Here is a 23,998-nt window from a genome sequence, read left to right on the forward strand (position 1 = left end):
GGTGAAAGGACAATTTATAAAATAAATAAAAAGAATTTTCTAGAGGTTCTGTGGAGGCAAAACTTCACTTACAGATTCCTTACATCTGTCAAATTGCAGTTAGTTCTTACTGCAAATTATAAACAAACTGAAGACATGTGGACAGGTCAATGAGTATTCACTTTTCAAGCACACCACTTCTAGTTCATTTTATTTTTCTCAATATTCCTCATTTATTTTCTTTCATCAAAAACTGTGTAACACTTCCTGTCCGTTATTACATGTAAATTTCAGAAATAAAAGGTGTTGTTTTCCTCTTTAGTCTTCTGTTTTTGTCCCTATTACAGGGGTTTGTTCAATAAATCCATGCAAATCAACAGTTGCTATCAAGACCAGAAGCTGGGGTTAGTCCTTTGTCTAATTATAGAAATGGCAAAAGCTTTTAACAAAAAATTACAGTGCGTAATCATTAACGAGAAACTTTGTAAATCTCTAATAAAGGATCTTGCAAAAAGGAATACAATGCCAAATTTTATATCTAGATCACCAGATTTCATGTAGTACTTAAGAGGTTGGTGAACTGCAAAGTAGCAAGCAATTGCTTTAACATCTTCAACAGCCTTTTAAGTATTTAGGAGACTGTTAGGCTACATCCACACTACTACAATTACATTTAAAAACATAAAAACTTTGTTTTCAAATGAAAACGATCTTTGCCCACACTAGCATTTTCACATCAGTTGCAAATCATCTGCCTACAGTGGGCATGCATGCAGCACAGACATGTTAAATTGGGCCTCAACTATGTAGTTTTGGCACAGTTTTAAGCCCTTTATGCAGTTGCTGTCTGACTTTCTGACTCAGTGAGAGATTGAGTTGTGATTTGATCAGAATTTCTGTCATGTCCATTGGACCAAATGTGCTCATACCATTTGAGCACATATTGTAGATAGTGGTGGCTCTAAAATGCAATTTAGATGCATACAGATAAACAACACAGCAAGCACCATGGAAAATAACTATTCTATGCCGACTATGTTGGAATATGCTTTACTTCCACTAAGGATGGCCAGTCAGGGAATGAGATGTTGTAATAAGCAAAATCCAATCAGGAAAGAGCCATGTAGTAAGCACGAACCAGCCATTGTAAAATGGAGTTAGCTATTTCAGAAATCTACATTTTTGTCCATCACAAAAAACGCAGCTCTGATGATTTGTAATGTCTCTGGTTTTGGAGAGCATTTTCTGAAGTTTCATTCCCATGAGTTGAAAATGTTGGAGTAGTGTCGACAAAAGGAGAAAACTGAAACAAATGTCTGTGTTTTTAAACAAAAATGTACTAGTTTGGACAGGGCCGTAGAAACATGGCAGATAACTGAAATTGAAACTGACAGCTATTTGGTTACAGCTGCTGTGCTTTTTTAAAAAGAAAAGCTATGAGTGGGCACTTTCTTGTGTCCTTTACTGCTAATACAAACTTTGCTTCTCCATGAACCTATGCATGTATTGATAATGTATAGATTCAAGGTCTCATTTAATTTACAGTTGATGGTGGTCAAGGCACAAATGTATAGGAGAACCTGGGTACACTGGGGAAGTGGTCCTCAAGCTAAGTTTTTAGGCCCATGGTCCTGCAGGTATTCTTCTAAGCAATCTTCCACTTGTATTTGACATCCTACATTACTAAGCAAGTGTCTTGATTCATGTTTCTGTGTTTTGGTCTCTTTTCAGGTATTACAAAGTTCGGTTAGCTAAGCAGGTGTTTATGTACATTAGATGGGGTGATTTATCTTGGTATTTAAGGTTTTTGTCATCATTGTGCTTTTTCTTCATTCCACTTTACTGCGTGTTCTAGTTATTTAAGCAATTATTTATTAATAAAGATACTTACAAAAGTAAATCTCAAACTAGTGCACATTTTTGAATGCAGAATAAGATAAAAAAAAGAAGAGGTAATTGAGCAATGAAATGAATTAGAGAAAAAATGAATCCCTGATTTTGAAACATGTGGAATAAAAACCTGTATTCCATTCACAGGAATAGATTTGACATCAGCTGCAATAGAGGAGCTCTAGGTGTATGGCTTCTGGCAATCTACATGATTTCCAGTAACCTGGAAGTGATTCCCAGACAATACACTGAAGTATGCATTGGTCAAACCTAAAAAACGTATTCTAGCTTTTCAGAGTTGGAAGGTTAGTTTCTCAGGACGAAGATAAGCTAGGGTGTGGAGGGGGAGTGCTGGTGAGATCTGTAGTAAGAATGTGAGGCAAGAGTGTGTTGAGTACTTGTGGGTAAATGGACCAACCACTCCACTGAGTGTTAAGGTCATCCACAATTAATAGATAGGCCCATTGGGGCATTATGTAATTGTTGGTTTTGAATTTTTTGTGCTTTGTCTTCTCCCTGTCGTATTACCCTTTCCTTACAATACAAATCCCATCTTACCTTGTTCTTTGCCCTTCTTGATCAGTGTTTGGATTCAGGGGTGGTTCATGAGTGTTTCTGCTCTTCTCTATGTTCAAGCTGTACCAGATGTCATTTCTTAATTAGAAGTTACACTTATTTTTGTTCAAGAGGTTTTTAATTAAAAAAAAAAACTGCTGGGAAGTGTGAAACTAATGTGCTAGCACAACACTTTGAGAAAATGTAACTATACAGTATTGATAGAATAAAATTCAGAGTCCCATGTAACAAACTTTACAGTGCAGGGGATCTTTAAAACACATCTAGCCGGGCCTTCATCTCTCACCTGACTCCTTAATTTTTCATGAGAGGTATCTTTCTAGAATACATTCAATTTAAAAGCTCTCCATTTTCAATCTGATTACATGTGATTGCTCTATAGCAGTCAACGTGTAATGCTGTCTAATAGACAGTGAAAGCTGCTTAATCTACTCTTCCTTTTTCCCCCCAAAGAAGCTTGGCATAAATCTTCTTAACATTTCTGTATCCCAAATTAACTTTGTCTCACAAAGACGATGCCAAGTGTGTCAATATCACTTGATAGTTATGTACATGTCATCAGTGTTCTCTCTTCCTAAACATATAGCCATTTTAACATTAACAGATTGTATGTAGTTGTTTTACACATTGTCACTAGTTATGTGTGGTTTACTGTTTAGAACACTGCTTGGCCCCATACCTAAGGGTACAGCCTGCAGTCTCCAGTGTGAAGTTTTTTTATTTACCTTCATGTCTCTTTGGAATGTTTTCTATTGGATGAGAAGAACCAACCATAAATGTTTTTTTTATGACCAACATGCAACAATCGCCACTCTATGGCACCATGATAAAAATGAATATACTAATATGCAGATCTGCATTTTAAATAATAGAAAAAAACAATCAGTGTCTCCTTTTTACCTGTTTCTATGAAGGCTGCCTGGTCCATTTCATACAGTAGTTGCAGGGGGCAAGAGCCTATCCTGAAAGCAGTATCTATCTTGGAAAACTGTAGAACATTTTAAATAATCAGAATGCCATACTTCTTATTGAAACAATCATGCTTATTCCTTGACTGTGTACAAACAAAAAATTGCAACTTTCATCCTACAAACCAAAGAAAATTCAGTTAACACTTTGGAATAGAGGATATTGGTCAGACACTGCTATTTAACAAGACCTCACCACTTTGTTTGATCTTAACAAGACATGCAAATCGCCAAAGACAAGATTTTAGAATAGGGACTACTTATACTGCATCTGTTATTCACCTGCTTCTACATCACAAAACCACATCAGAGGTTTTGTTCGAGTTGCATAGCAATTAGTGACTAATAGATGGACTATAGCAATCCTTTAAAGCCCATGTTCTAAAGCATTACTAAATCTTCTACATGAGTGTTGATTTAGAATGCATAATCCAAAAAAGCTTTTGCTTTGTCTTTGTACCTCATGTAAGTAATTACAATTTAATACTAAACTAGGATTTCTTTTTAGTTGTTTTCACACTTTCCGAGAGTATTTTCTGAGATTTTACCGTATCCTTCCTTATTATACAGTCCTGGTATTTCTGTCTAGTCTTTCTGTTGCTGCTAATTTTTGATTTTCAGTGTGTTAGCACTTCAGCATGTACTGTAGCTAAAAGTGAGAGTGTGAACTACTGATGTGAACATTTTACTGATGGGTCTAGATGATAAAATATGTTATTTTTATCCTTCAGTATAAATCAGCTGCTAATACAGGAATCAAAGAAGTAAGAGAACATAATTTACTGAATATCTACTCTTAAGTTGTAATTAGGGGTCATAGATGAAATATAGAACTAGTGCACCCACAAACTTCTGTTCTTTTGAAATACATGTACAGTATTGTGCATTAGCAAAGCAATGATTCATTATCAAACCCTGCTTAATCTAATTTGTGGTCACATCATGTGGAAATGTTACCTGTTGATACATTGTAAACAACATATACAACATAAGCAGAAAAATGTTAAACTGCTGCTTGAAACTTTGAACATAATGCTATCACTTCATATGGATCATACTTGGGCTGAAGCACTCTGTTGTCAGTGAGGAATGATTGCAGTCACATTTAACTATGCATGTTATGCTAGTGCTCATTTTATACTGACCTAATGATGTTTGCCAGTTAGAATGAGTGGAGATTAATGGGCTTTTAGTACATTGGAATAAATTAGAAAAGCAGTGGAAAAGCAAGAATGGCCGGACACCAAACAGAGATTCAATTGTATTATTGCCTTGTATTAGCCATTGCAGTCTCAACGGAATGTCTCCAAATCTGTTGTATATAATACTATGTACAATCAAAAATGGATCAAAATTAATATATGTGACTGTATGTAGTACAATCATTTTTGGTCATCTAACTTACTATGTTCCTGTAAATTGAATTATACTGTACACCAGCATGCCTTGCTCAGAATTAATATATTACAATGACTACATTGACATTTTAAAATGAACATCAGGACATACCATTGTAATAGGTAATTGTACACTTCCACTGTAAGAGAAGGTGTAGTTACCAGAATGTCAAAACAGTGAGTCACTTACATAATTTGAGCTTACTGTAAGTTAACATTATTACATTACAGTATACTCTTGAGTTGTTCTTGTGTGTCTCCATTTGGAAAAATTGATAAACTCAGTATGCTAATATGGTAAAGATGTGTATACCATTGCCGTACAGAATCAGGGACCTTGGGCCATTTTCCACCCAACTTCCAATCATTGTTGATTTTGTGTGGTTGACATTTCTATTGGTGGTCTGATATGCTTGAGCTTATCACATGTCTAAGGTGGCAATGCTAAATTAGCCCAGTATTAGTGATTGATAACATGTGCTATGTGGCATTTCATATTATCTGGATTCTCATTTCATATTTTTTATTATTTTTATGGATATGCAGAGTTTTTTTCATTTTAATATTTTCAGTGGTTTTTGGCCCTTTTTTTCAAGCTATAGAGGTCATGTGATTGCTGGGGTAAGGTGGTGGTTTAGTTATTAGAGATTACCATGTCTGCCTCATGCAACCTGTGTCCTGGTTAGAATCCAGTAATTAGTTGTTACTGTATCTGCAAAGATTGGGTACATTTGTCCTGTGTATGTGTGGGTCTTCTTCCCAGAACCCCAAAGGCTTGCATGTGACATTAATTGGCAATTCTAAATTAGCCCTGTATGAATGAATGAGGGTTTACTTATGAGCATACCCCATCCCATTTTGTTCCATAATTTCCTTCAAACCTGAATTGGAATTTTTAAGAAAACCTGAAAAATGTTTTGGTCCCTATATTGGAACGCTCCTTTTAATACAGGATGAACTCCAGTTGAAAAAAGCATGGATACCACTGGTGTTTTCTTGGTGTACTTTTAAGGCAAGTTGAAGCTGTCTTGTCCTTAGGGCCATAATATTTGCCTCATGACTGTAGCACAGATTCTCTTTCATGTTGTTGACAGTCAAGAAGGCAGAGGTAGTGGTTGTTAATTGGTTTTCATCAAGTTCAGTACCTTCTGTGCTAAAAGATAAGCAAACCCCTCTGAAATTTTCAAAACTCTTACAGTGGTTGTGTTTGGTTGAGCCCATTGAGCCCATTTGGATACTCACATTCTTGACAGTACTTTTGATAATGTATCTTGTCATGGAATTGTGGTTTAAGTAAATTCGCTGCTGCTGCACTCAGTAGCCACCACAAGCAAATGGGTGTATGAATATGCAGGTTTGTGTTCTAGGCCCTGAACAGGTTTATTTCCAGATTTACATCCAGTCCTGCCAAGATAAATTCTGGCTTAATGAGACTCTGAGTTGAATTAAGTGGAATCAGCAAATGCCGCAACTGATTTTTTTATGTGGTTCATTCTGTTTATATTTTTATACATTGCATTAGTGTAATCGTATTAAAAATTGCTGTTATGTTAAACTGGACTACTCCAATTAAAACACACAAGCTGTGTTTTGATTTTCACACTTCAATGATATGTCCGCTGCAGTTCTGTACTGGCAGTGAGTGCTTTAGATAATACAATATGACACATGGGCGCAAATTTGCTTACTTGGCTGCTTGGCTTGTTTCTAGATTTCCGTAACACAGCCTTTTAAAAGCATGGGAATAAAGCCCTTGAACAAAGGAATAGGATCTAAAATCAATTTGGATTTCCATTGCTTAAAGCCCTTTTAAAGGTCTCTTAGAAGCAGCAAATAGTAAGGGAAGCTCGTTATCAACAGTGCATTCAGGAAATGCCTGCTTCAGGTTATTTATTTATTTAAACATTTATTGTATTAATGCTGAAATGTAAAGAAGGAGATCGATAGGGGCTGACTCCTATAATTCTCTTCAGACCGGATGCCTTGCTTAGTATTCTTTGACTACTATGTGATTCCCGTTGGGTGTATCACTAATTATAGGCATGGTGTGTGTTGTTGGTCTCCTACTATGAATATTTTCAGTTCTAGGCATCATTTTATTTGGCTGTCTTGATTAAGGTACGCTGTTCACAAGGTAAAATGATGTAAGCAAATAGAAAAATGTGCTCTTTTGTAACAGAAGAATGCTGAAAGAAATTGGGCCTGCAAATTTGACTTATTACGCTCTCCAATAAATTGACTTGAGATCCACCATTTTTACATACTCACTTAATAACTTCTGCCTACAGATTTTTTCATGAATACACTCCAAAATGAAGTTTAGTTTTCTTTAATTTTTCAAGCTGATTTCGTAACACTCCCTTCTCATATACTCTTAAAAATTTTTTGTTTCCTAATAGAGCAATCCATATGAATGTTACAGAAAGAACCATTATTTGTTTACATGCTTAACAGTGTACATCAATACCCATGAATAGATGAAAATCAGTTTGTGAAATACCAGTGGTTTCATCAATTTAAAAGAACTCTTGCTGGATACATTAAGATAGGCTATGCTCAGATTTTCTTGATCTGTTAGTATCCCTCTAGGTAACCTACTGTAAATGAAAGATTTTTGTTTTGTCCACACTTTACAAACATTTTCAAAGCTCTGAAAACAATTTCACATGCAAAGGACTCTTCCCAGAACAAAAATGATTCTTTGTCAAGTAACGGTTCATCGAGGAACCACACCACCCAGTAAAGTGCGATTGTAGAACTAATATTTTTAAGAGTGAATGGCAGTTAAGGTGTAGAACTACAATCCACAAGTCTAACAATTGAGTTCATACAGTCACACACTTCATCTTATCCTATAGAGCTGCAGTAGTAAATACTCCTCCTTAGGGTCTCCTCCTTAGGGTTGTCATGATACCAAAATGTCGTACTTCGATGCAACTCAGACCCAAAGCAGTATTAAATGTAGCTCAATAAAAATTTGTTTAAATAAATTGCAGTTTGGTATGCATTAAAATATTAACATTAGTGAAAACAAATTATATGAATTGTAGTCATTAATGCACTGCAGTCTTTTGTAAGGTAAGAATAAAGTTCTGTAAGCAATAAAGAAGTGAAGAAGTTTAAAATGCAAACTTCTGCAAATGAGCCCTGGCGTACTAAATTAAAGATTTGAAAAACAGCTTAAGTATATGAGGACATGGAGAAGTAGTGCTACTGTTTATGCAGTTTAGTGTTGAAATGATTTAGCACCTTACATTATATAGTAAGTGTGATCAAATTTTGTTTTAAATTACTTGTAATAAAATAAAAAAGTAATGTGGTGTGGCAGCAGACTTCATGGTGGGGGTTTAAAAATCGACGGAGAATTAGAGCAGGTAAAAATGATTGAAGACCTCTTTCTTGAGGCGATAAACATGAAACTGGCTACAAAACACGTTTTAACCTGTAGAAAAAAGTAAAAATCACATCCCTACTTCAAATATAACAATTTACAGGTTTTTAGTTTATTAATGTTTCCATAATTTTTAAATACCTTTTAAACTTTTTTGTATTGACTCCTGTACAGTTCTTGTCTATAGGCTTGCATGTATCTTATGTTTTTTTTATTTTTGCCCCCATTTCGTATAAAGCCTAAGTATTTCCAGGTTCCGGCTGCCTTATTTTTCAGTTAAGTGTTCTGGTGAAGGCTTCAATGCTGCTGGATTTGATATACTGTATTATTAACAGTTGTGAGTGGATGGAAGCAGGGCACTGCAACTTGAGCCATGGCAACCTGGAAGTGCTTTCATTAATAAAGGCTGTAGAATCGATGCCCTGAAAAATTTATTCTGAAGTAATTTTAAAATGTTAAAATTGATACGTACTGATATTTTGATACCTTTGACAGCCCTAGTCGTACTGTGCAGCTATGATCTGTTTGTCAGTTTCGATAAACTTGTTGACTAAATACATTTGTTGATTATAAACATACCAGTATAGATTAAATATTTTCTGTTTTTTACAAACTGAGTACTACTGCCTCACTAATCTAGGTTTTACAGTATTATCCCCTTGTCTCTATGGACTTTTCTCTCACATCCCAAAGACATGAGATTTGGGGTAATTAAAATTTCCATGCAACCAGTATGAGTGTGGGTGTGTGCTGCAGTCAACTGTTATCTTCTATATGTTGGTTTCCACCTTGCACTTAGTTTTGTCAGGATAGCCTCTGAATGACCCTAAATTAGATTAGGCAGGTTTGAGATTGCCACATTTTGTGGCATTTCACAGTTGTAGATTCAGCCCCTTTATTACTCTTCTCTTTTCCACCTAAAGTGGTTGAATGTTGATTTGCTCCCAATTATGAAGGAGGTTGTGAAGGTCTGTGCCATTCTCTGGTTCTACTTTCTTTGGTGGCAATTAATATGAGGTCTCTTTTTTTCACTTTTTCATTCAGCTGATCTCATCAAGAAATCAATCCTCTATAAAAAGTATCCACTTTCAGATGGCATTTGAGAAGATTTATTTTATTTGGGGTTCTAGTAGTGGTCTCTTGATATTTAGAACTCTTCCCAAGTCATACTAGGGATAGCACATTCTATTCTGGATACATTGCACTTAACCATCCATTTTCAGACTCACGAAATTCTGTTCAGGGTAAAGAGGAGAGTGCTATGCAGTATTAAGAAACTGAAATATCAGACATTAGGTACTCTTTCTATTTACTTTTGCCTAGTATCTTTACAAAATGTCTCAAGGGGTTACCTTACACAAAATAATTTTTTATACACAGTAAACCTGTAAGGAGATGCACTTTTACTGTATGAGAAGTGATCCTCTCTGACCTTAGACCTTTATGTATTTTTGATTTTGTTTTCCTCAATTTCTGAAGCTGTTGGGCTGATGTACTTCGTAATATAGGACAGTGTTAATGGCTTGCAGTAATCTTTAAAACACCCTCTCCTGCGCTACCTGAAACCTAATTGGTTTAAAAATTTAAAAACAGATGGTTAATGCATACAAGTTTGCTGGAAGATGATTTTATTAGATGGTGCTGTGCATGATTTTTTCCTCCTTGATGAGTCATATGAGTCATGTATATCAGTCCTATATAGCATTGCCCAAAGAAGGTTATGGACACTCTTAGCAACTTTCACCTGTCTGTGTATGTCAATTAACTCAGTATATTTAAAATTCAATGAACCAACTCAGGGTTCTGTTGCAATACTAAATAGATAAAAATAAAGAATATTGGACCACTGGCTTCTTGGTCATTTTGAAATGGTGTTTATTACTAATTCATATCATGTTGGAAGTAGAAGATTGTTTTAATACAGTACAGCTGTTTGTTGTACATTAAGTTGTTTTTAAAAATTCCAGTACAAAAAACCTCATTCAAAATAAACTGAATTTGAAAATGATCCCTTTGCTTGTTATTTTTTTTTTCTTCACAGTGAGTTTAATTTACAATGTTTTAACCTGACAGATATCACAGTGCCTGGTAAATCCATTCTCCTACCCTGTTTTACTCCTGGTAGATATACTCCAACATGTGTTGGAGCAAGAAACTAAAATTAAAAAAGACAAAGATCTGAATTACTTGACTTATGCAGGCACTCATTCTCTACATTTTATTTCTGGGGTATTTTCCTGTGTAGCTAAGACCAGTCATAGCATATCAAGCAAATCCACTGTTGCCTTGAATGTTGTCACACTGATAAGTTTATGTTCCCTGAAGTACGTCACAAAATGTGGTAGTGAATCAAAAATGTTCAGTATGTTCATGACAGGTATGCTTTAGTTAAATTAATACAACATCCAAAGAAAGTAACTTCTGTATCTTCAGTCATTAACAGTGTTATCATTCCTGATTTTTATTGTTCAGAAGCTCACTCATTAAGCCACATTTAGATATTAGGAAAATTGGAAAAGAAGAGTATGTTTGTCGTATCTTTCACATCTAGAATAATGGATCTGAGTCCCTCTGTGCCAAAATCTATTTTTTAATAAAGCAAATAAGAGATAAGTCAATGTATAAAATGAAATGTCAGCGCAAGTTAACTGCTCACTGTCTGAGATTTCCTTACACAGGCTTGAACTCCTGCCTGCTTCTGGAAGGGTTCAGCCATCTCTGAGGAAGCACTGCTGCTCTTACCCTCTCTCTCACAGCCCTGGTGTTTTCCTTATATGTCATATTTATATGTATTTTTTGTTTCAATTTGAATTATTTGGGTGGTACTGCAGATGGAGGTGCTGTTATACAAAACAAATTTCAGATCCTTTTGACAATAAAGTATTTTCATTATCTTTATTATCATGATATTCACCTTTCACCACTAGAGCTGTTAAGCCACTGATTTATAGTAGCTTTAAAATACATCACAGTGTCACTTCTGGAATTAAGGACACAGATAAATCTCTGTACCCCTGAGTATGCAAAGCCCTCAATAGCTTGGTGTTTCAGCTCCTAAATTGTTTCCTTTAAAGGGATGGCACAGTTGCATTGGAGAGTGAGTCCTGTCCCAATCTGCTGGAGGAAGAAATTGATCTTTCAATCCTTTTTTATCTCAGTGGTCCTAGCTTACCTGCTTAGAGTCCACATGTTTCAATCTATTACTAAGGACATCTTATGGTTGATTTTCAGTTCTTCTTGGTTATTGTCTCCCAATAAGTAGAATGTTAGCTATCCTTGGTATCTGATGTGTCCTACACCCTGTAGCTACCTGTGAGAGATGTTGGTACATCTCCCTTGGTGCTGCTGTTTCCATTTTTTTTCACTCTTCTACCATTTAGGTTTTCCCTTCCATGATGTTCATTTTGATAGAAAGGTAAACTTCCACCTAATGACCCCTGTCCTTCTATGTTTACTCTGTCATAAACAGTTAAGTACTCTCCCTCTCTCTGCTTTAAGAGTCTACCCATCTTGGCGTTATCCTTGCCGGACATGCATTTGAACAGTGGGTGGATTTGATGGTCAAACTATCTGTTGGTACAGTGAGACTGAAACAGTTTTTGAGGTTCAAAAATAACAGTATTTTATATAAGAGGTTAATACTACGGAAGGGTCACAGATACATTAGAAAATAAATCTGTTCATAAAAGCGATGTTTGAGTGACATCTGTGTATTTAGAATTGAAATGGAAAGATGCTTATTGATGATAAGAATCTTATTAAAAATTTAGACTCACATATTTTTCATAGAAACCCTGCTTCATCACAGCGCAAACCCATGACACACTGGAAGCTGTTGTGGAAAAGAGGATGATGGTAAAATTGGATGCCATCATGAGAAGTTCCCACTATCCCTTAGAGCAGTTTTAGCCACCGTCTTTTCTGTCCACTGCTATCAACCAATTCTGTGCTTCCACCTAATGTACTCATTAAGTTTATTATTTATTTATTTATTGATAGATTGATTGATTGGCTGTATTATTTGTCCTGTGAGACTGTATCCTTGTTTTTTATGTTTCTGCTGCTGAATGCATTAAAATTTCCCTATGGGATTAATAAAATTTATCTAATCTAATCTTGTCTAAATATGACTTATTCCGAAATAAGGGTTGACCTCTTTTCTTGTATTGATAAGATATTACACCCTTCACCAATTACTATGTTTTGCACTACTACCATCAGGTTATGAGTGCTTCGCCATTATCTTTAGGTGCGGCAAAGAAGGCACTGAGATGAACAGTGGTTAAGGCTAAGCGGTTGTTAGACGAAACATGCCTGGTGCTCATTGCTTCTGTAAAATGTTTTCAAGGAGAGTGAAAGTGAGCAGCAATGAGCCACATCGATGACGCAGGTGTTCGCTTGTTGCTATAGTTACCCATGCCATCAGAGCACTGGTCTACATGTTTGAGTCATTCTCATGTTAGTAATTTGCAAAATTCTAAGTGTTAAACTCTATAGGGACAGATGGGGTGCTGCTGTGCAGGCTTTAAATTTGATGAAAGAAGGGCTGTACAGTAACACCTCAGATTTAATATGTGAATAATCTGGGCTTAATTTGCTATACGTGTGCATGCATGTGAGTAGATAACTTTATGCGTTATCTTATCTGAACTGCACGCTGTCCTGCAACTGGGGTGGTGACATTTATAGTCATTGTCACTTTAATAAATACAAAGAAAAATACTAGATTTTTAACTAAATAGTATAACAGAGCAGAAATAACCAAAAATGTAAGTTTAAAAATTGCACTTTCTAGTCCCAAGCAAGAGCCTAGTGGTTAAGGTGGAGGCACTTTGATAATGTAAGCTTAAACATTTCAATGTGGTTGAGCGCTAAGCCATGTGGTTAAGGAAGCCAAAAGGCTTTGCACAGACAGGCCTTCTCACCTTCAGACGTTAAGCAGCAAAGCTAAAGTGTCGAAATACTACAGCAGAGTTAAGGAGTGACCCTTCTGCTTTGAACAGTGCTGTCACATGAGCACCCCAACATCTGAAGAAAACGATATGATATTAGAGTCTCAAGCTAAAGAAAAATTCTTTGGATTAATAACTCAAACTCTGTGTGTGTCTATGCTCTGTGCCTGAACTAGGTAGCACAATATCATAGGTTCACATCCAAGGAAAGGAGGGTGGTGTGGTGCATACCTGTTATAAGTGTACAGTAAGAGTTGCACAGTGATCCTATGATTTTATATTTTAGAAATATTCTCCACTCTTCCATTTTTTTGGCTCAATTATTCCATTATCCTATCATGTATTTCTTTAGGATACAGCAGGAAATCTATGCAAAAATACAGATTGTACACACAGACTGTAACCAGATAGGATTGTGACCCCTGCACACCCTGAATACCCAGTGTAAATTCTTAGTCTCCTTAAATTAGGCAAAACACATTGGAGGGCTTGTTCTTCTAACATTTTTTTTTTACTGATCTTGATTTTATTAAACCCATGTCTATTATGATGGCAGCATATAGTTTAGGACTACTGCATCACAACTTTATAAAGTTCCAACTTCAAAATCTGACCTGACCACTGTCTGTGTGGTATTTGCAAGCTGTTGCCATGTATTGATTTGTTTTCACAATGTGCTCCAGCTTACTCTGACATCCCTAATGTGAGAAGGTTAGGCTAAACAGTACTTCAAAGTAGCCATAAGTTAAGTGTGTCCAGGGTTAGTGTCTGCTTTATAAAAATGTAACTGTGCTTGGCTCCAGTATTCATGATTCTGAACTAGAATAAGTATGTTCAGGAGATGTGCATATGTAAAGTATTAATCATACCTGTTGGATGAGAATAATGTCCGTTGAAAGTTGTGTGACCGTTTTGAGGTCCACTTTGCTTCCTTCCACTAAGAAGATTTTAGCTTAACCTGTGTCGTATGTAATTATTTCAGAGGTATACTTGCCATTATCAGAAGCCAGCACTGTCAATATTTCAACCTAATTGTTTAAGACACTTAGCTAAACAGGATTGGAAGGTAAATCAGGCTGCTGCTTGTTCTGCTTGTGTAACCTTGTGACCTTTGTTTACCCCTGACCTAGCCGTACACACTAGTCTGTCACACTTAAATTAATTCTCTCTTTTCATTTTACTAATTAAAAATTTACTAGACGTTGCTTTGTTTTTCTTTCTATTTTCCGTCAGCTACTGCCTGTGGCATAACTGTCTAAAATTGCAAACGGCCGAGAAAAAATTTCAGCTGCTTCCATAAGATGAATTTCAGTCAGGCCTCACATCAGACTCCAACTTTGAAAGTTCTGCTACTTTTGAACCAGTCTAGCTTCTCAAGTCTTCATTTCTTCAAGGGTAGACTGACTTTCAGTGTATTTACCAAAACACTGTATATATTCCAGATGAGATCTTCTAGCACATTGTTTGGTTACAAATAAAGTAATTTCTTTTTTCTACTTCACTGCCATTGCTGCTTTTCTTGGCTGCTTTCCACAATCTCCTTTTGACCGTAAAGATCTGGCTCTTGTCAAGAGGTGCTAAGCTTAGTTAAGGCTCCGCCATACTACCTTGGCAGATGATAATACTCTTTCCCGTCTTTTTTTACCTTATCACACCCCTGTCATTTATTCGGCACTGTTTTATGTATGTATTTCTTTATTGTACGGCTCAGAATTATTTACCAAGTCTTCATGTAAAATTGAAATATTTTATGCAGTATTTTTTTATTCAAATTACAGTATGGATAATAGAAATCAGAAACAGATTTAAACCTGCTGTGGTGCACTGCTATATATTACTTACTGACTTACAGCATCTGCACCATAACTTGCTCTTCCCTCCTAATCTTGTATTTTTTGAATGTCTCTCAATGTCACCTCAATCTCTACTGATTCAATTTTAGTTAAGAGCCACTTGTCAGTATTGAATCTTAACACCTTCTGCAAATGGGAGATGATATCATAAGCTTTGATTTCATGTGCCATCCAGGATAACACATCACGGAAATGTAAAATTCTTTTGCCTCTGTCCTCTAGGTAATTTTTAGTCAGGAGATGTTCTTTGGTTATTTTCTTATTGGGCAGATATCAGATTTTGGGAGCTGGTTCTGTCACCCTTTTTGAAGACTAGCATCTTTAGTGATCCTGCAAAGCTGTTTTTTGGAGTTTGAGATTGATGACTGTCTTTCTTGTACTGCGATTGTAATCTGTGGCTTTATAGACTTGAATTTTCTGTAGGACCTGTGACAGTTAAGCCAATTAAAGGACTATAAAATAAATATCTATATATATAATTCACTAAGGCAAGACAACCATGAAAAGCACGCCGGAAGGGGCGTGGATTCACTAAGCCGCCAAGTGAGACACCTATGGCGCACACAGGAAGGAGCCACGCCCACCAACTCCAAGACCATTGGATACGACGACAACTCACAGGGCCACGCCCACCAACTCGGACGTGACGACACAGAAAAAATGGCGTCATTTATGTTCGTCTGTCGTAGAGGCCACATGCAGTGCAGGTCAGGTTAATGTCATGTACCTCCGAGCTAGAGGCATGTTTCTCTTGGAGGTGAATCGCCATATGCAGCGTGTGAAACGGTTTGCGAGGGGTATCCTTAAAACAATCCTTTAAAACTGAGGTTAAAGCACAATGAAGGAATCAGTCTTTAAAAACCAATAAGCCCTGTGCCTCTGTTTCATTACCGTCTCACCTGCTTCACCAATGCAGGCCCTGCAACAGTCGAGACGCTCTGTCAGAAGCTGACCTTCTCTGTACCTGACCGGTTCACACAGAGGCAGCGCAAGAGACAGACAGAGGCACACACACAGGCAGCTGGTGGGCGGCTCTCCGTGAGTTTCTCTTGCGAGCGGACACATGACCAGGCGGTGTGTATGCTTCGAGAACGAGGCTGGACGCGCTTGTGACCGGGCACATGAGCAGGCAGTGTGTATGCTTCGAGTGCGAGGGTGGACGCGACAGGACCATCTAGGAAAAATCATGTCGCGGATGTGATTCGCTGTATGCAGTGTGTAAAACAGTTTGTCGCAGATGTGAATCGTTGTATGCGGCGTGTAGAACAGTTTGCGAGGGGTGTCCCTGTGTCTTTCCAGAAATGTTCAACCATCAATAAATAATTATGTGGCGTTTGTTATGCCGCGGGTTCACTGTTGTGTTGTATTTTGCTTTATCCAGAGTTCCATCTTTTCATTCACTTACTGTTGTATTCTCACACTTACCTGTTTTAGACAACTGTGTCTTTCCAGAAGTGTTTACCATTCAATAAATAATTATGCATGAGATTGAGCGTGTGTCTAGGCGTGGGTAAGCCGTTGAACCCCATTCGGGCTGCAAACCGTGGAATTGCCACTATGTGCGACTCATACGCTCCCACTGTTTTCGTCCCTACCCTTTGTACACATCCCCCTCCCACACGTTGACTGTTAATAGAGGCATGTTTCTCGCGGAGGTGAATCGCCATATGCAGCGTGTAAAACTGTTTGCGAGGGGTATCCCATGGGATCATTAAAACATTCTTTTACAACTGAGGTTAAAACACAATGAAGTGAGCAGGCTTTAAAAAACGAGTTTTTGGTTACGACGCATGACCGCGTGCAACATAGCAAAGTGTTGTACACGCTACATACAGCAATTCGCATCCGCGACAAACATGCGTCTTCTTAGATGCTCCTGCACTTTGTACACACCCCCCTCCCACCTCGCTACGCCGCACGGACGATTGTGTGTTGGTTCGTTCCGTGCATTGTTACAATGTTGCTTTTCTTGCTGATTTATTAGATTACCGATTTTGCGAATGTTAAATTTTCTCCCTGTGCTTAAAAATTATTAAAAACCCGGCCTGATTATGCGGCGTATGGTACGCTGCGGGTTGGCTAGTGCTGATATAAAGAAGCTCAAAATATCATTTGCATTTCAAAAGATTGCCTATTTATACTCTGTAGACTACTGATATTTGTTTCAACATTTTAGCTCTGCGAGTTCCTAATTAGCACACAGAATTGCATAATGGATTGTTAAATGGAAGCGGTGGTTAGCCTTTAAAAATAAGTAAATAAGTAAATAGGCAAATGAATAAACAAACAGGTTTACAAGTAATGAATCAATGTTGTTTCCATTTGCAATAAAGTCCTTCTGTAAAGAAAAGAACATTAATATTGTATGATGCGCTGTTGTTGTTCTGTTCATTCCAGTATGTTTTCAAAAGTGTTTAAATATTTAAGTTACACTACTTATAAATGAGTGGCGTGGCTGGCATTAATATGTTGTCCTACTAGCATTTTGTGTTTCGCTGAATTTGGCTCCAGTTCATAAAAACCGATACAGTGTTTGTGTTCTAATTAAAATTGGATTAACGCATGTAACAGTCCTCTGGCTATGAAGTTATCATATTGTTGTCCATGTATTAAGTAGAGGTGAGGCATTACATTTGAATTTGTTTGGGACATTTTACAATTCAAGAGGTAAATGAAAATGTTTAATGCCACAGTAGTTGACCTAGGGACATAAAGACTTGATTGGGTAAAGGAAATATGATCTTTGGTAAGTGGACTGAGCAGGTAGGCGGTGGTAGCTTCACTATATTAAGGTGGGGTGCAGAATTTAATAACATAGTTGCCCCCAGTTTTTCAAGTATATGTTAATCAGGGTGAATGGCACAATGTTGCATTGTTAAGTGCTATGACATTACTGTGTATTTTTGTAGAACACACAAATCTTTGAAAATTGGGTCCCTTAATCTTATAACCTATTGCTAGCCCAGAAACTCACAAACACTCACAGGCAGTATGATTATCTGAGTTGGTTGCAGCTACCTACCTTAACATCCTTGAATCCTTAACCGTCAATGACACAACCAAGATGAGCCTTGCAATGAAGACACTTAACAGCCAAGAGTAAGGTGCAAAGTTCATCATACTTTTATTATTCAGTGTTGAAGATAAAGTGCAGTGCAGAATCCCTCCATTAATTAAATAAACCATAAAAACAGTGCTCTTCCTCGATAGTTTAAAATCCACAATACAATATATAAATCCCATAAAACTGTGAAGACATCAAGCTTCTTTTTATCTGTATCACTCTCCTAGTACAGCTCTTCTTCTACTTTCTGTCTCCAGAGGTTACCCTGCTTGAGTCTTGCAACCGGCAGGGATGCTCATCCTCAGGCTATCGCCACGATTGCCTCTGTCAGAGTCTGCCGTGATGCTTGGAACTGCATGCCCCACCCTTACTCTCCCACACACACACACACAGACAAACACACACACAATACCCTTCTGGCATCCACCTGATCATTGATAGGGCTGCTCTATTATCCTTTGCTCCTTCATATGTGCTCATCAGGGGACATTCTGCCAATGGTACGCGCACTGTTCGCTCCTCTGTAGGTCACCCAACTGCCTGCCGTCTCTCAACATTTACGCTGGCTGAAGCTCCTCAATTCTGCCTTTTTATCTATTCCCTTCTTTTTTTCCCTCCCCTCCTTCCTACACAGGCTCACCTTTATACCACCATGGGTGCAGCTTCTTAATTACCATCCGTAGAGAGTCAATGCCTGAGCTGCACTATTTTTATTTAAAACCACACATGGACCTAACATGTCTCATCACTGGCAGTCAAAGATAAAACACTAGTACATTAGAGAAAATATCACTCAGCTCTATTTGTAATGCTGATTTAACTTCTTGAAAGAATCACCAATGTAGCACATCATCAGAACACAAATCTCTGGTACTAAAGGATAATGGGAGTGTTTCTTGTCTTTGACCTTCATTTGTGTCTAGTTGGCTTTTGCAGAGAAAAGTTCCAAAGCCAGGTTGGCTGGTGGAATCCCAACTGTACAGTGCTTGGATGTTAAACCCTTGTGCAGAACAGATAGCCAGCTAATGTGCCAGATGTAGTAGCTGCTGTTTTTTTTTCCTTAAATCATTCTGTTGAAATATTTCCAAAATGGGTTCTTTTAAGTGGCGACCCTTCTTTACTCTCTCTCTAACCTAAATAGTCTGGCCACAGTCTGTATGCAGTTCACATATTTTATCCCTGCCCACATGCTTTTTCTGAATATGCTGCTTTCTTTCCAAGTCTCCTAAACATGCAAGATAGGTTAATTGGGCACTAAAAAATTGTCCCAGTGTAAATCATTTTTGGGAATATGGGTAAGTGTGACTGTGATGACATGAGGACCAACCTAGCATTGATTCCTGCTCAGATAAACTGTGTTTCCCATGCCCCTGTAATAGTATAAGCTGATTCAGAAAAAGGAATAGGACTCCTGGAAGACATTTTTGTCTGTTGCCAACTGTGGTTTTACAGAGTCATTGGAGGTAACTCCAGCTTTGAACCATATGCAACTCCTTCATCTCATTATAAGTATCCACATCATTTAAAGCAGTGGTACTTAAACTTTTTTTCATGACCTTATTTCGCCTTTTGTGTACCTTCATGACCCACAATCACCATAGAGCGTCATCCCAGAGATCCAACCCCATTGCCAAGCTGTTGTTGATTGATGTCCTGGTGTGGTTGTGGTTGTCACTTGGAGAATTTCTGCATATTAATGTCCTGGCGGGACTCCCTGTTGTACAATTGCTGATGTTGTTGTGCAGACTTGAACAATAGCAAACTTATCCTTTAATGGGTAGTATGAACCTTTGGCTCTCTCTCTCTCTCTCTCTCTCTCTCTCTCTCTCTCTCTCTCTCTCTCTCTCTCTCTCTCTCTCTCTCTCTCTATATATATATATATATATATATATATATATATATATATATATATATATATATATATATATATATATATATATATATATATATATATATATATATATATATATATAAAATCCAGCAAAAGAAATACATAACGGATTTAGATCAGGTTTTTTCTATAATTTGCTTGAACATTCTGGTTAATTTTGTGACCCCTTTCATTGCGCTAAGAATCATAGTTTGGTGCTTACGGTACTGATTTCTTTGCGCGAATCCGAGTCAGACGCAGTGGGCTGAGGGGAGGGGGAAGCATGATGTCAGGAGTAGGGAGCCAAGTGTTGCTCTCCATGCTGTTATGTTTCACTTCTACAGGGGCGGCTACTTTTATATAAAAGAGATGTTAAGAAAAGGGCAAAAATAAACAAACTTTATGCAGTTTCTCTTGTATATTTCAAGTGGGTGAACTCTCCATAGCTTTTTAGATGTGACACTGAATAGGTGAAACTATGAGTTCAGATGGCAAATCTGCATGATGCCTCGCTATGACTGTCATAGGTTTCTTTTCTTTATAGTTTTCATGCTTTTTAGTCATTCCGGTGTGTTTTCAGACCAAAGTGTGTTTGGTTATTTCTTATTTATTTACTTATGTATTTATCTATTTAAAGAGGTTCTGTAAAAAGCCAAATTTCTCTCTGGAGACAATAAACTTCTAGTTTTATACCTATCTACCTACTTACCTATCAACCAACCAACCAACCAATCAACCAATGTCTTTTTACTTGTCAGGTGCCATTTAGAATGACACCACTCTCCTCTTTTTTTTTTTTTTTGAACAGGAAATCCAGTTCTTTTCCCTGCCTTCCCCAATGTGTCTAGTTTATTTTCTTTGTCATTCCACTCACCACCAAGCACTTGATTTTTTGATAGGTGTCATCTTTACTCTAAATGATTAACTTTTTAGTTTGGCACTGTCTTTCCTTTAAACATCTGGTATTTGTAAATGGAGTGATCTCATGTGCACCCGTAAGAAAAAAACTGTATGAAGTTTGACATTGGATCTTTGGTTGTGGTTTTCATCTTCATCCAAAACAGCTGAATTTTGTCTTTAAGTTAACCGTTTGTTATGGTAAACACAAAGAGGAATGCGTAATAGTGAAAAAGAGAAAACACAGAGTTAAAGAAGGTGATTTGAGGAGACCCCAGGGTACTTCAATCACATTTAGTGGCTCAGTAATGTTGCCTAAGGCCAAGCAATTGTTTTATATCTGCATTGTGTACCCTCATCATCAATGTTTAGTATCAAAGACATATTTTTCCTACTTTATAGTTTAGAATTCATATTCAGGAGTCATATTTCATATCAGTTTGTGCACAAATATTTAAGTTACATATATAGATTTCAAGTACTTCAAACAGATTAACCACAAGAAGAAATTGTGAAGCTTTTTTCCTGCTCTGGCTGATTTCCATTGTAACCTGGAATGATGTTCGAGATTAACACAGCTGAATGCCTCCCAAAATGTTCTGTTGTGAATGCTATGGCTTACCAAAATGCATAACCAATTAAGACTTACTTCACAGTAACATACTAATTATTGCTGTACACTATAGCATTCATTTAGTATCATTTGCAAGTTTGAATGGGGCTTCTCTCTTCAGCAGATGTACCTTTTAGTTTCTTCATACTGGCCATCTTTGTTATACCTACTAAATTAACACATTAAGCATTAAGTGTATACTGTCTATGCATCAGCTCCTTCCAATATAAACACTTAGAAGGCTTACTTTAATACTTTAAGAGATAACTTAAAACTGTCAGTTTTGCTGTGTACACATATTAAAAGAAAAGTAGAAAACCAGAAGTGGAAAAAAGCAACTACTTATTTCATGCAGAAACAGATTGAAGCATCCTGTGTGATTTGAATTAAAGCTTACATTTAGTTCATTAACTGTACAGTGCCATCCAGTTGAAAGTATAATGAGCAAAAATGACTTTTACTATGAAATGTTATAGTGAACATAAGAAGGATATTGTATATTTACGTTTAACTAATAAACATCTGATTTTTCAAAGTTTCTTAAGGTTCTTTCTTGGGGAAATTTACAGGGGTTCATAGGGGATTCCACAAATGTGCAATTGTTCTTTTAAAAAAAAAAAATTCAGTTGACCTCGATCAGTTGTGCAAGGAGCTAAGTCACAAGAAATTCTACTTTCCGCCAGTATCACAAATGTGTAGCTTTTAAGCTGTCATGGTGAATTTGTTTTCATTCTTCTTCTTTGACCTTAGGCAGTGCTTAATTTTGGCTGGAGTGCCATATGTGGATTTTAGTGTTAAATATTTGTGGAATATTTGGAGGATTTCCTTACACGTTTCAAAGACATGATATTACTGAATTACTCAGGAATTTTAATAATAGCTAGTTATATTACGTACATATGCTTTAGGTCCCTACAAGCCTAAACAAAATACTGCTGTTGATAATGGATACATGGATTAAATGATGGACAGACTTAGTGTACTTCTGCAAATGCTCTTTATACCATTATCAGTTTTCATAGCCTTTTATCGCACACAGGGTTGTGGATTCTACAGTGCGCATGTAAATGTAATATATTAGTGTATTAGTTTATTCTGATGCAGCCAAGTATAACTATATGGGTGGTTGTGTACAAACAGCCATATTTTAGGTGCTTAATACAGTTTAGGATCATGGGGAGTCAGAGTCAATTCCACTGAGCTCAAGACTGTCTGTCCATTATATGGCACAGTCACTTATCTACACACACACACACTAATTCTATCATTACTATAATATTCAGGTTACAGTTTTGTCAGTATACTAAATTAGATAATATTTGTGTTGAAAGAAAACACAAAAGAATTTTGATATGGTCAGTAATAACATGTTTGCTCATTGTAAATAGGATGGTTAGTGTTAATTTTTGATGTTCTCAATGTATAGGATTATTGGCAATTCTGAAGTGTGGGTGTGTGTGAGTGAGCCCTGTGACTGATACTCCTGCCAGATAGGCTTTGGTGCCCAGTGAAACTAAGCACGTTTAACAGTATAACTTCATGTTGTATTGATTTTAAAGTGGTGCATGAGCCAACAATATAAATGTTCAGCATGTAAAACAACAGGATTAATGCACTTTGGATATACAGGCCTAGAAAATGGATGAATCCTTTAAAGGCCTCTAATTTACTGCAAGCTGATATAAAGAAATGAAACATTAGTGAGCTTCTCTGGTCCTTGACCCTGAACTATCCTGATGTTAAAACAATGTCCAGATTTTTGTAGTTTAATAAACCTAACTTTGAAGCTGGAAAAGTCATCACAATAACGGTTGCGGGTAATTAAACATGGAATATCTATCTTTCTTTTTTTTTTTGCTCATTACATTGTGTCTGTTGTTTCATCCACATACTATCACAATTTTCTTACCTTTCCTCTTTTTTTTGTTAACATGAATTTCTAGTCTGTTTTCAGAGAAATTCATGGTCCCTATTGATCAGGAAGAAAATCAAATAATGATTAGCTCTAATATTGTTTTAAAAATAAAAAGGAAACCAAGAGCATTTGTTTCATGTGCATCACATCACTCTATATACATTGCAGCCACAAAAATGCCATTTTTGGTTGACCTGGTTTTTAATTTATTTTATATATTTGCATGAGATGAGAGGACAGTATTACAGTATATTGGGTAATTTGGTTATCAAAAGTTGTATCTGAATTGCTCCACTGACTGTTCATGTAAAATTTTCCACTGGTAATCTTATATTTCCCATGTATTCAATAGAATGTTGAGTGCAGCATGTTTGCAAGTGATGGTTTCAGCTTGGCAAACACAATTTGTCTAAATTTGCTGACTTTGTTTGTACTTGTATTGGCTTTTATTTACTGCATGTGATCAGGCATCAGTATAACCAGGTGGTTTTGCATATTAAACTATTTGTGTAATGCATGCATCAGGATTACAAGCTTAGTGTGACAGAGAGCCAAAAGTCCAGAATCTGAAAGTTAATATTAACCACTAACTTTGTTAAGTTTGCATATACTCCCCATTTCTGTGTAGGTTTT

The 23,998-nt window shown here is 36.8% G+C and overlaps 1 protein-coding gene across 5 annotated transcripts in view; it reads left to right on the plus strand.

Annotated features, from left to right (window-relative positions):
• The window catches only part of asap2a (ArfGAP with SH3 domain, ankyrin repeat and PH domain 2a), a 197,144-nt gene that overhangs the window by 51,065 nt on the left and 122,081 nt on the right, over nucleotides 1-23,998 (plus strand). The gene's annotated exons all lie outside the window — the stretch shown is intronic.

The sequence above is a fragment of the Polypterus senegalus genome, chromosome 3 (assembly GCF_016835505.1).
Source record: "Polypterus senegalus isolate Bchr_013 chromosome 3, ASM1683550v1, whole genome shotgun sequence".
In the NCBI taxonomy this organism is placed as follows: domain Eukaryota; kingdom Metazoa; phylum Chordata; class Cladistia; order Polypteriformes; family Polypteridae; genus Polypterus; species Polypterus senegalus.